Raw genomic sequence first — 14,838 nt, 5'->3', positions numbered from 1 at the left:
ACAGACCGAATTAATACCTACTTTCTCACAACATTTGCATGCGTTCTAGAAATAGGGTCTGGGGATGTAGACTGGATTTATCTGTGAGGTTTGTGGTTCTGGCGGCTGTGAAGACGTCTTCACGTGATCTGGATTGAAATGCCGCGTGGACTTACAGATAGACCAGTCACGGAGAAACATAGGTCTACTTTCTCGTTCTTCAGGCGTAGATTTATCAGGCTCAAGGTAGGTTTCAGTCGTTGGCTCATGTGAACACGATAATGAACCTCCGTGTTCCATAATAGACGGTAAATTTCTTAACTGGTTGAGTGACTGCAAGCTTCTCAAGAACTTGTTGCTGATAGGTTTGGTGGTTTGTTGGTTCTTTGGTTGGCTGGTTAGGTAGTCTGATTTAGATGCAGTATATACACACGGTGTCAATTGGACCTGTCTGCCCAATCGTGAATCAATAAATATAGGGATTTTGTGTCCATGGCCCTAGGATAAGACTATCAAATCCATGTCATGCCTTACATACTACTATCCTCTACTAATTGTAAACTTTACAGACAAAAAAAATTATCTTACAGGCAATTGTCATTAAATTGTAGGCCTATTTATCAAGTTTCTAAACAAGTGTGTTTATTAAAATTTAAATTTATTTCTTATTGAGCAGCTAAGAAATTGTTCGAATTCCTCTTCTTTAAACTCGTAATAAATCTTATTTCCTGAGATATAAATAAGCACTTCCAAATAACGTAACAAATAAGATTATAATAACATATTTATGAAGGGATTGTGTGGGACAGATGGAAGAGGAGTGTATTAACTCAAGTGGCACACCTCACAATGTATGTCCATTTTTTAATAAGTTTGAACAAATTGGCCGATTTTCATGAAACCTCGCATAAACATCACGCAACTGATTTGCCACTCCGTCTTTGTATGCTTTTGTTTCGTGACATGCAACATGACGGCCATGCGAACTTGTGAATCTTGTGTCGCAACATCGCTTTGAAGAACATGTAACTTCTATTCCGGCAACATATTTGTGTAATGTGAAACAACATGGCGGAAATGCAAAAACTACATAACGTGTGAAACGCTGCATGAAGAGATATCTTAAGCACATCTGCAAGTGGCGTATGAAATATTTTTCATGCTGTCAAGAATTACAAACATAGCGACGGTTCGAAATTATGGGTTACAGCCTATCTGAAAAGAACATTAAAGTACAGTCAAACCTCGGTTCACGAACGCCTCGGATCACGAACAATTCAGTTTACGAACAAATTTTCCGAACACAAAGCGTCTCGGATGACGTACTGTGTCTCGAGTTACGAACACGCAAGCGATAAGCTGGGAGTATCAGCGTCGGCAGTATTCGTAGAAGAATGATCCAGCATGGGGCCAAAGAAAGACAATGATAGCAGCAAAGTGAAAAGAAAAAAATACCAATATCATGATAGATGTTAAGAAAGAAATCATAGCCAAACATGAAAATTGTGTTCGTGTCTCTGATCTTGCTACTTCTTTGATCCGTGAAATTTGTGCAAAATGGGGTGAGGTGCAACGATATCACCCCGATAAAGCAGTAGCAAGCCGCAGCATAAACATTTTCAATGATAATGCCACGTGTCACTTTAGAAACATTTTAAAACGTAGACAAAAACAAATCACACTGGACAACTTTTTAGTGAGACAGAGGCCCAGTGAGTCTGATGCAGAGTCGAGTGGTGCCAAGAGACAGAAAGAAGAAAAAGAATCCCCTTCCAAACAATAACATTTCACTTCCTCACCACCTTCCACTTACGCAGTCAACTCTCCTCCATACAGGTACGGTAAAACTAAATTAAGTTTTCGTCTATATTTGATCTGCTTAGTGTTGTGTTTATCTTTTTTGTGATAGATTTAATGGTGTCCATTGATTTTGTGTTAAGAACTTGTGCACAAAGCACTGTTGTAAAATTTTAAATAAGCAATCATCTGGGGTCCAGGAACGGATTAATCCATTTTACATTAATTCCTATGGGGAAATTGGTTTCGGTTTACGAACATTTCGGTTTACGAACGACCTTCAGGAACGAATTAAGTTCGTGAACCGAGGTTTGACTGTATTTGGAATCTTTACAGGTTTAGACAGTACGGCAGAAATATGACTCAGAGTCCTTTTGGGGAAGTTGATTATCACTCAACTAGTTTCGTTTTAAAATATGTTAATAAGGAATATGGTATCCAAACAACAACAACAACAACAATAATAATAATCTTTTAATACAAACAAACATGGCTCTCCTCTGGGACTGTCGTGCCTTGTCTGGGTTCTACAGGTACACAAAATGGATCATGAGAGAAAGATTTGTTTCAAGATGCTCATTGACTGAATACCCTCGTATTTCAAGGAAAAGTATCAACTTCTGTTTGTCCGACTGGAAGGGAAGCAGTGTGGCTGTGATCCTTTATTAATGACGTTTTTTTTAAAATAAGAAACGAAGTTAACTGACCGTATTGCTGCTACCATGACTATCTTCCTGATTTCGTTGTAATCCGATGGATGAACTGAAAAGATTGTTAAAGACATTACAAACTAGCATGTAGCACTCTTTCAAGAAAAGTTTTCGTCCTATTTCTAATATATTAATAGCACTGATATATTTTTCCCGACAAAATCAATAGAATTCGATTTGAATTCGTGTGTTATCTGCTTACAATATAATAACAGTCTTACGCTGAAGTGGATGAAACTGAAAAAAATGAAATTAAGTTCTGACAGCGGCGAATCTGGCAGCAAAAATATGCAAACGAGAATATGGTAGGGTCTGGCGGAGTGTACTTTTGACAGGAGTATGGAGACGCTGAGATGTTTTCATATCTGATTTAGTTTACAAGAGTAATTTTATTAATTCTGTACTTTAAGCGATTTGAAAAAAAAAATACAACAAATTGAATTAATTACTGTTTAAGACAAGAAAGGTCAATTCCCGTCAACGTTTACGGGTCACACGCTACACTGTTTTGATTATACTGGACAGGCAACAAGCAAAATACGTCTGACAACTTTCAGCGTAAACCCTCAATACCAAATTTAATCAATATCCTTTCCACAGTTTTGAAGGTAAGAAACTTGGACGAAAAGCAGACAGACAATTTTAATTTCCCACCTTCGTATATTTTGTGCAAATAGTGCGTAAATACTTTATCTCTTTTGATCCTATTTCTTGTTTCCCCCTTTTCTTTCTATTTGTGTTCTTTACTTCATCTCTATTTTCCCAGTCATTCCATATTTATTTCTTCCTTTTTTCATTTCATTTCTTTCTGCAGGGTAGAATAAATCAGCAACCTAAGTGGTTCTCTTAAACCAGACGAGATTTCTAACCTGTTCTATCACACATTCAGAAGTTTTCCAGCCGGGTTAGTGGCTAGACGTCTCGGAAAGCGTTCGTACTTTTTTGCCTTCGTGACCGGAACAGGTGAATCATGGAGCGAGTTTTGATTTGCATGTGGTATTGATTTACTCGGATGCTGAGCCATATCTCAGTCAGTGACAGCTGCTAATTGTAGCCGGAATAAGTAAATTATAGTATCACTATACTATGGTCTGTGTGTGTTGTACGAGCCCATACTATACACTACGAGGAACAGTAGTACCATAGAAATCAATTCGACACGGGGAAAAAAGTCCACTTCGTACGAAGGCCCGGTTGGTATGTAGCCCGGAACAATTTTGATATCGTTTAGTACACAGGAAGGGTTAACGAAACGTGTGTGTATCAGACATTACTCATGAGCAGCATCTAACATAATTATGATGTAACAATGTTTTAGCGTTGTATTCTGTGGCTTTATTCTCGTCATTGACTCTTCATGTAAAGGTCACACTTTAATTCGTAATGACACAGACTGCACCACGATGCTATTTTTAAAGTACCTGAAACATTTAAATCGTTAATCCCTATTTCAAGTTAAAAAAAATTGTACCGTCAGTTAAAAATAAACACGCTGAAATCTATTTTTATTATAATTGTTAAATATCGGATTTGTAGGCACCGACAAATTATAAAGCTTCCTACTGTTGCAACGTGTTCCAATAATTACCTCTGTTAACATTGTTGCAACAATCTGTTTCAACAATAATCTCGGATCACATCGCAACTGAGACAATTTTATAATTGTTTCGAGTTCCTTTGAGCCGTGTTTATCAACAAAAGAAAGCTGCTGACGTCAGCATCCATGATGTGGAATGAGGAGTACCTTTGGAATTTCAGTGTACTCCAGAATATACCATTATCACTTTCTCCACCGCAAATCCCACCTGAACAGACCTGGACGCAAACCCAGACCCCTGAAATAATGTTTAAGAATTCAGTCCGTGCCTCAAAGAAAACACTTCTTTGCCGTTACAAAGATCAACTTGTTATTGTTGTTTAAGATAATAATCTCTGTTCACACTGATAATAATACGAAACCACGACACCCATGAGCACAAAACTGAGGAATTTCTGATTGTTGAAGCAAGTAGGACATACATGTCTAGTTACCATTCGTCTTTAGGGGGTTAAACAGCAGTACCAATTCTGCCTTGCCAATGCCGGAATAAGAAATGAAATTATGACAAGATTAATGTTTGATATGCCCCTCGAAATTTGCCAATCTTCGGCAACATCTCATTCAATTTAACGCTTCAGCAGTCGACAAAACTGCAAAAGATATACATCCTGTGTTCTCATATTATGGCTGGCGTTCCGATTACAACGCAGTATGGAAAATATTCTGACTCTTCTCGCCATTACAATATAATTACACTTCCAAGAGTAGAAAGAGAGATTGATACAGAAAAAGGGAATAAAGTGACTAAGTAAGAACAAAACGTAGAAATATTATTTAAATATTATTTAAATCTTGTCCGTCTAATCACAATCAATTCTTATTAAATATTAAAATATTACAATAATTAACATTTAAAATATTTAAAATATTAAATGATGTTCTTTATCGAAATATTCGATTTACATTAGAACATCATTTTTTCACGACATGTTTCAGTTCCTAAAAGAACTATCTTCAGGTGTATATAATTATATAAAGATTCAAATCAATAATAACTTAAATACAATTTCTTAAATACAATTTCTATATATTATTTTAGCGTACATCATGAAAAACGTAGAAAAGAAAAAATTGAAGAAAGTTTCGAAAGATGTGAAAAATAAACAAAAGAAGGCTGATAGAACATGCCTAGACCTTGCAATTTCTACATAGAACACTGTGGTGTATGTTGTTTGATTTGATAATTGATTTCGCTCTGTTGTCATGGCAGCATGCGACTGTTTACTAACAAAGTCATGTCATTCCCTTTCTTTTCTACGTACGCGAAGGCCCACTGACATCAAACACACCGCCCACTGAAGTTAATTGCAGTTGATGATCAGCCCTTACATGTCTGGCTTGCGTCGTTCAGTATCAATACGCAGTGACTCGCATTTACAAAGTTAAGAAACAAGAACAAAAAATAGCACCAGATTGTGACGGAATGCAAACGAGCTTCAGAGTCTAATGTCGTAAGTTTAACGGCTTCAATGCAAACCTCGCGATGGCGTCACAACCCCTCCAACTGGAAGTTTAACACCTACTGCATTCCGAAGGAACTTAGTAAAACCACGGTCGAGATACGAACCAGATATCTGCCATGTATAAGTCAGAAGCACGTTAGAGAAATCCACTTCCATTTGCTTTAACACTGAAGAAAGTAATCATCGGACATTAAGGATAAATCTAATCTGGACTTTGCGACGAAGGAAATAAATAAACCCCTGAGTCAAACCTTCGTTACTCAGCCTTAACAGCACATTCATTTAAAAATTAATGTCTTTTTGGATGTTGCGCCGTGTAGTCTGGTAGAAGTTTATCGACGTTTCAGATGTCCTTCTTGGGACTTTAGCAATTTAGTTATTATCATACTCGCCACCGTGAGAACCTAAAATTTCGCCTAGCATGTTCTCAAAGAGAAGGGTTTCTGTTATAATATGTCATTAAGCCTGGCGGACCCTTTTATTTCGACCTGATCAGGATTATAATGAGTTTCCTGACAGCAGCTAAGAAATTAAGAGCTCGGCGGCGATGGGTATTGATCGATGCGCACTTCGTAATTCAGTAAGTGGTCGTCTCAACAATTAGGGGCGGCGACGTCTTAGAAGCTGGATTTTGCTTCCGTCTTCAGGTATAAAAATGGTGGAGGTAATACAAAGCCTGTCTGTTGAGCCCCCAGGTTTAGCTAGTCTCAGACCAGGTCTTAAGCTAGCTGAGTCAGAGTCGATGGACTGAGTCCAAAATAATGATTTTACGCCTACATATTAGACTATTTGCTATTAAGGCGGAAAAAATTGCTAATTAAGGAGTCTAATAATTTGAATTTACAGTCTAATGTCTATAATATATTATCAAGGTGATCAAATCAAAGAAATGTTAAAATGGAAAGGCATGTAACATGCATGTGAGATGAGATATTAAGATAAAATATTGTTTATAAAATGAAGGGCAGAGTCCTGTTGGCAGATCCAGGGAAGATGAGAGAAAAATATTTGAACTAATGATAACTATAATTGGGCAGGTATCGAATGAGTTAAAGCGGCTCAGGACAGACGCTGTTCCTGTGGCTGGTTCTTGTGTGAACCCCATAAATATCTTTTGGGCCCGCGGATTTGACTAGCTGATCGGCTGTTACCTTCCATTAAGTTTGAAAGGAAATGTAAGTGAATATATTTGTCTGAAGTGAGTAATAACTGAAAACAGCGACTGGTCGTAAACAACGATCGGCTTACTTACTTTTGCATGTGGGTAAATTAGCAACGATGCATTTCGGGGCAGTGCGTGTCCGTTGTGCGCAGGCGCGCTCGGGCGGGCACCATGCAGTCTGCCGCTAGTCTCAGCGTTATGGCTGCGTCCCGATGTCCGTCCCATTCAAATTCCTTGTGCTGCAGACCCATTGATGATAACGCAATGTAAAGACATACAATTATCATTTCTCGAAGTCACAAAGCCCTTATTTCCGAGCATCAAAGATTTAACGATGCTGTATTATTTTCAGACGATTTTTACTTTCGAATTATGTAATTGTTTTCCACCCTCCTGCAAACTTATCTCTTTTCTGTCCAAGTACTGTCTCCATCACCTTGTTTTCAGACACAACCGATCTATATGAGATTTGAGGTTTTAACGTATGTGAGGATGATGGTATTCTTATGGGTTTAGGTGTCATGTACGCTCGTCGGTAGTTTCCGACGTTTAGGATAAACATACAGTCTCCATCCTCAAGGTTATCTATATCACAACGCGACTCCTACTACCTTTAAGGCTAGACCCAGTTGTTTACTGAAACTTCTGACTCAACAAGATTCAGCCCTGAAGATGGAGACAGTATTTTTCTATCGATGAGCCAAAGCACAGAGAAAACTATAACAAAATAGCACCCCGATCTTATGCTTTCCTAGTTTCGCTTTCATTTGACCTACAATGTATTGGTCTCTAGCCCGGTGGACCAGGGTGTTCACCTTGACGAGAAGCCTGCCCTTTGACGACGTGTACAGAGCATGGAAGACGCTATCTGTCCATACCACAACGCGACTTCCACTACTTTGATGGCTAGCCTCAAGTGTTCGTGGCAATTTCGGACTCTAAAAGGCTGGTAATGTAAAGGTAAGTTGGAGGAAACAAATGAAGTTACCTCCAACGTTAAACGTATGAGGGAAGGGGAAATATGATGAACGTATTATTAACTTTGGCATTTTTTTCGTCGTAGTTGCTGTGGGCCATTAACGTGGCAGGGAGGTACTTGATAGGCGGCAGAACCCAACATCACAAATGTCAAAGCCTACCACTAGACACATTCCTCAAACGTTTCCAGCCACTTTCTGTTCTTACAAACCATCCCTATAAGATCCATATTTGTTCCTTGCCCAAATTTCTCTCGATTTTACAATGTTTCAGCATACCTATTCATTCTATTTCTCGCATCATATCCACATGTCCAACCCATCGTATCCTATATAAATAACGAAGTTCCACTTTATGAAGTGCGAAGTGTTCTTGTTTGCCGTGTTAGTCAGGCTAACACTTTAAAAAATAAAACACTAAAAGTCTTATATCTTACGTTTGTCATTCAGGGGTACTCAGTACTCTAGAATACAGCGGAACTGATTAGATAAAATGCATTGTGGCAGATGCAGCCAGCCAGGTGTTGTTAGCTAGCTAGTCGAGGCTTACTCTCGTCGAGAGACTTCTGTTGCCTTGTGGGAGTCACATAAATATATATTTGGACTTCAATTTTATTGAGAGAAACATTTACGCTATAATGAGTTAAAATTAATAAAATTAGAATTGGTAATCAATCCAAATCGTCATAGATATCACAACAAATAATAACAGCCTCACACGTTCTATGTGACTACAAAGCCTAGGCTTTAGAACGAAATCAAATGACTATCACAAGGCCCGCTAAGCAAAGTTTTGCGCTTAATTTGAGGTGCAAGAATGGTAGAGGGCTTAACACGGAAGGGGATGTACAGCAGATCATTGACGGTCACGGTACTATAATCATTAATCACCACCTCTTATACATTCCATGGAACCAAAGTAAAATAGCTCGATAGCATTTTATGCACGTCTGATGAGTCCCGTAAAATTGGCGTTTTTCCTTGAGGACAGACGGATGAACGCATTGTCCATCTTACAGATGATTCATAAATGATTATGAAGCAGCAGTGGTATGATAATGACAGGAATAAATAGAAGCACTCGGAGAAAGACGTGTCCCAGCGCCAATTTGTCCACCACAAATCCCATATGAACAACCCTGGAAGCAAACCCGAGCCTCCACGATTAAAAGACGGCAAATAACCTCCTGAGATACGGCGTGGTCTTTGGCTACTCTTAGTGAAGTGCAGAGTGGATCTCTCTTTATGTGACACTAAGACGGACAGCGTCGTGAAAAAATAATTCTGTAGTTAAAATTATTCGCAATAACTGAATATTTTTATAAACATATTATTATGAAATTAGAATTGCAGTTTTAACAATAAAATTGAATAGGAAAACAAATTCTAGTTGGTGTTCTGAATGTGTTTAGCCACACATTAAACGGAATCTGAAGTGGGCCAGAATTTACTTAACCATGCTTTTCTTATACGCTGATTTAGATAAAAACTGTAAAGCTGTGTTTGCTTTAAATAAGCACCACGCCATAAGGACTTGTAGGACAGCAGCATAGATGCTTGGTGAAACAGCGAATTTAAACTTTAAATTACGGATGAAGACAGAGCGATTCGTTTCACTCATTTTCCCGCTACTTTAATCCTCAAGAAGGATCCTCAGATGGGCTACTTACTGAATAGGACGCTGAGCGGGTCTCACAGACACTGATCGGAAGCCAAAGCCTGACTTAAAGTCTTTCGCGTCGTTACGTGGATACAAGAGATGTTGGTCAACGGAGTAGTCGCTTGCTTTTAGTAAAGGAAATACCCGCATCTGGCCTCGGGTCTGATTTGATACATTCTAAACATAATGTAGACAAACAGATTAACTGTGATGAAATGAACCATCCGAGTCGTTTTGTTGAGACACGCAATACACACTTCTGTCTTTCTGATTTAACTAATCTGAGTTTTGGCGTCATGTGGATCATCGTGAAGCTGGAGGTGAGAACAGGCCCTCCTCGCGGAGGAATCAGATCAATACTGGAAAGAGGGTGCACAAGAAGTTGAATCTTACCTGCACGAGGATGTCTGTCTTTATCCAATTCGTGAGGACTGGATCACCACAAGCATCTACAGTTCGCTTTGCTTTTGTATTTACAATTACAGAAGCCTTGAATAACAGACGGAAACAATAAATACAGAAAAAGAGGGTAGACAGACAGATATATGAACAGATGGACTGATGGATGATACATAAACAGACGGATTTTTTTTTTATTCTTATCGAACTTATTTACCAAAAGAAAATATTTGTAGTATTTACCGTATGTACGTTAGGGATGTCACGTGCTATTGCTTACATCGTAATGTATCTAGGACTTATGAATAACAGAAGTATGATTTATACACCTGAGCTCCAGGGTTCATACATCTTTTTCTTACAAAATGCCACTAAATATTAATTTCCGATTGTAAATTTTCCCCAAAATTTGTTTGTACAACCAAAATGCGTTGAAGCTGTTCATATCAGCCTTCCACATGTTGTAATGTCATTCTACGTAAAGACGATATTGTATAGATAGATAAATGACCACGGTGGATGAATATGTAAATGGATAGACAGACTGAGAAATGATACTGTGTTATGCCGCGGCCGAGTTGTCTGGATCGTAAAGCCGGATATGACGATGTTCTCCTAGGACAGTATGCCTAACGCACACCTCACACTAGAAGGGATGCTATCACCCTACACGCCTTGACGAGAAGAAAGAAACAGGCCTGCCATCTTAATCTGCATCCTCCATCTGGTTTCAACGAAGGGCAAAAGGGCATGTGATCTAGCTTCCTGAGGCGGAAACAGAGCACGACACATCTGCTGGTAGCTGTAGCCGTTCTTTGCAGAAAAGACATTTCAACATGGAGACTCTCTGGTCCCAAACGGCGCCGACGTGGACAGAACAGAAAGGTTGTTAATCGTATTGCGGCACGACCTCCCCATTACGCATTCATTTGATGCTCTTTGTGCTAGGATCATTCGCATAGTAATTCTTGAAAGATTTACATGACAGGACGCGCCGCACGTGCCAAGGGTCCTGACGTCTCTTTCGTTTGTTTGTTTGTTTCTCTGGAATTGGTACAGTCGTCCAGTCGCTGCTATAATCGATCCCGCTCTTCTGTTATAATTGTCTGAGAAAAATAGTTCCAATATATGAGATCTGATGTTCTCACGGCGACGAGTTTGAAGATGGCTATTTTTTAGGTTACTGCGTCGTGTAGTTCGTTAGCCCTAATTTCATGTCACGAAGACCATGACTCTCCAAAAGCCGATGGACTACATTCTGACAGCCGGAAATCCACAGCCAAACCGTTCTGGTATTTTTCCGGTCCTGAATGTAAAGTTAACGATTCAGAACGACGATGAAAAAGGACAATTTTAAACTGCGTTTGACTGCGTCATGCTCCGAGTACTGGGAAGACGGTCAGGATGGAGTAAAAACTGAGGATAGAAAATGGGAAATAAAGGTCCAACATACTCATAATATTTTCCACACAGGTCTAGAAACATAAATGAGACTTGCACAGCTTTGACACAAGCGTAAGAATACCAATTCAATTGATCATTGACAAATGAAACGAGTATTCCAAAAATGGACTCGGATGAGGGAACACTCATTTTTAGCTTGTTAAAAACATATATAACACACATTCCAAGGAAAATAATAATTATTGAGAAGCTAATAGTCCCTTAGTTAGTCGAGATACTCCTAATCTTTAATAAAACCTGGACGTTTGTTACTGTGTTCACAGAATCTCGCCACTGAGCTAGATGAAACCAATTCAAACACACACACTCTGTTTATAGGGGGGAAAGAGATGCTATATCCATTCTCGGATGCCATGAAATGTAAGACGCACTACGATTTCAGTAATTTTAAAATGAGAAAAAAGTGCTTCTAAAAATCGAGGAAATAATAGTATTATCAAACGTTATTTTCATTATCTTAGGAAGTCCGCTGGCGCGTACAGATGTCTCATATCCCCCACTCCCCACCCGTCGAGACAATGATTGTTCCAATCCGACGTTAATGCGGTACATTATTAACAGAACACGCCTCAGGTGTGGCTCAGACACATAACATAACTCTGTTTCATTATGACCAATCCACCATTATCACTTGTTCTTCAAATCTTTCTACTGTTCTCGTTCTCTCACTTAGAATGAGAGTGTAAGCGGCTTAAAGCGCAGTTCATAATTTTATTAAAGTTGATATTAAATAGGACAGAAAATTACTCAGAACAGCAGACAATGGTATTTCGATTGTTAGCACCATTGTCTTAAAAATTGTTGAATTTCGAAATTATGCTGCATACTAGATTAAATTAACCGCTACGAAACAGTACGGCATTTGTAAAATCAATCCGCCAATGTTAAAATTCAGACTTATTCAGGTATTGTACGTTCAAATATACAAACCCAAGAGATTTAAAAACACCCTGATGATGGAGGCAGCAATGACCTCTGAAACGTCAGTAAACTTTTACCAGACTACAGGTCGCAACATCCCAGAAGACAGCCATCTTCATCATTTATGCTTGTCGCCGTGATAATCCGAAATCTCATTTAAAAAATTGTTGTTTTTAGAAACTCTGAAAGTGTTCCATCTGTGTTCTTTACTTTTCATGTTATACGAACGTCAGTTAACTTGCGTCTTTTTATTGTTGACGAGAGTGGAACATAGCTCGCTGTGCTAGCTGACTCAGTAGGCACGATTAAAATCGGATGATAGGTTACAAGACGCCCAGTAGAAAGGGTTGTAATAATATCAACAGCGGGGTACTTCTTGGCAACAGGAATTCTAAATCCTACACATTAATCTTTCGGTACGATATTCACATATAGAGAAACAGTAACGCGTAAAAAGACGAATAACTACAGAAGGAGAAGAAAAAGCAGAGATTAAGAGTGTAAAACGATGAATAAAGGAAACAAGATTAAAAGGAATGAAATATGATAGAAATTTACGTGAAAAGTAAGTTTCAAAGGCAGAGATAAAGAATTATAGGCTTATAAGTGATAAAAAATTAAAAATTCTAACAAGTGTTTAAATACCAAACACAATTTAATATTTTATGAAATCTCTGTGACTTGTATTAAGGTGTTGTGGTTAAGTGGCACGCCATGTCAGATAGCCTCTTATTTGAGAGCAGAATTAACAAAATTTACAATACACAGTCCTCATTAAAAAAACACGCATATGTAACTTATTTAATAAGCTCATCAAGAAATTTCATATGTCTGAGGTTCGTCTCATTGTTCGTAATTAACTTCTATACAAGTAGGATTTCATTTTTTTCGCGACGGCGAGTTCTTGGTTGTAGCACCCCGATGATTGAGGCAGCAGGACATTTGAAACGTTAGTAAACTTCTACCAGACTTCATGGCGTCGCTTGCTACCCCCTCACACTTCTGTCATTTTAAAATTTAATTTTATAAAGAGAAACATTGTCAAGATGCAGTGAGATTTTTGTAGTCCCAAATTGAATGCAGTCAGATTTGGCTTGACTAAATAAAAGCAGATAAGATGAAGGGAGATTTATTCCAAAACTGAACTGCCACGAGCAAATTACAACTGCGCGTCATATTATGTTTCTTCCGAGATTCGAACGAGCGCCATATTTTAATAGTAACGCGATATGATCCGAGGAATTTTGTTCTAACTGGATAAAATGTCAGGAAGTGTGACAGGAGATTAAATTCGGGGAACGTTTACAACCATTCAGTTCAGAATTGTCTTCCCGTCTCATATATGAAAATGGAGGGATCAAAATAATGCGACCTGTAATTGTACATGGGCGCCAATCTTGGACTCTCGCCCTGAGGCAAGAAGAAGGCCAAGGAGAATATTTGGACCGAAGACAGCGAGGCAAAGTGACAAGAGAATGGAGTTCAAAACTTAGCGATCATTAAAGTGATAAAAGCAAGGATGATGGGTTGGGAGAGATAAGAAATTGATACAATTTCGTGGGAAATTTTCAAGAAAAAAGACCATTTGGTTGAACTAGGCGTAGATGGGAGGATAATATTAGCATACATCTTAAATATACAAGTTTGGAGGACATGGACTGGATTAAGCTGGCTCAGAATATAATGAAATTGAGAGTTCTTGTGGATACGGTAATAAACTTTCGGGTTTTAAAAAGGCCGGCTTTTTTGTCTAATTTAGCAACTGTCAGCTTCTAACAAAGAATTTTTCTTTACGAAATTAGTTACTTAGTAAAATTTAAGTGTTGGTAGTGAAACTCCGCTTTCATCCGATCGTTGTACAGAATTTTACTGGGGCATTTTGTTTGTGGCTATCGTGTTTCTTCAGCCGTTGAGTGTGTAACTTTCATCTTTCATTTATCAACAGCAGAATAGACGCCATTAGCGGATACGTCGTCGTTAAGTGCCAGACTATTTTGAAACTAATAGATTCCTCTGAATTTATGCACCAGACTGAAGGGGGGGGGGTGGGGGAGGGGGGGGGGAGAGAGAGTTGGGAGCATGTAATCCTCCACTTCTTAAATTGAACTGATGGCCGAATGCGGATTATTTCCTTTTATGAAAAACATCGGAAGAGATCGAAATAAAGCTCCAAATTAAACTTTGGGGAAATTAGAGACTGAACTATTAAACCAAATACAGTAACGACCTGCTTACCTGCCTGTGTCCGTGTGTAAGTATCCATCCAGCCATCCGTCCATCCTACAAGTTCAGACACAAATTACGAGGCTGGTAGCGTCTTAAGAGTCAACTCATCTCGTCAACTTTTTTTGCTGTTTTCAGTATCCCATTAGAATCACTCTTGCAGTATCTCGTAATGCAAAACACTCGTCAACTTACAAAACACTGTCTGATTTACTGTTATCAATTTCTACTGTATTAGAGGACAATTAATTTACTATCAACAGCCCTGGCGTACAACGACCCCTCACCAACCGCGGATTTCAAGTATCCGCGGTCTTCCATTTGTATTCAGTTTTGCCAACGGTGATAATATAAGACTAGGTTCTGTCTTTCATGCTCTCCTGTGCAAATCCTTCGAACCAAGATTGCCTTGGCGACATAATCTTCCAAATCCCTTTTTCTCTACACATATTCAATAGTTGTAAATAATTTATGAGGAGATGC

Source organism: Zootermopsis nevadensis, unplaced genomic scaffold (assembly GCF_977971745.1).
Source record: "Zootermopsis nevadensis isolate Lab colony 2312 unplaced genomic scaffold, Znev_1.0 Znev_ptg000016l, whole genome shotgun sequence".
In the NCBI taxonomy this organism is placed as follows: Eukaryota; Metazoa; Arthropoda; class Insecta; order Blattodea; family Termopsidae; genus Zootermopsis; species Zootermopsis nevadensis.
The sequence above is the reverse complement of the archived record's forward strand: the minus strand, read 5'-3'. Positions refer to the sequence as shown.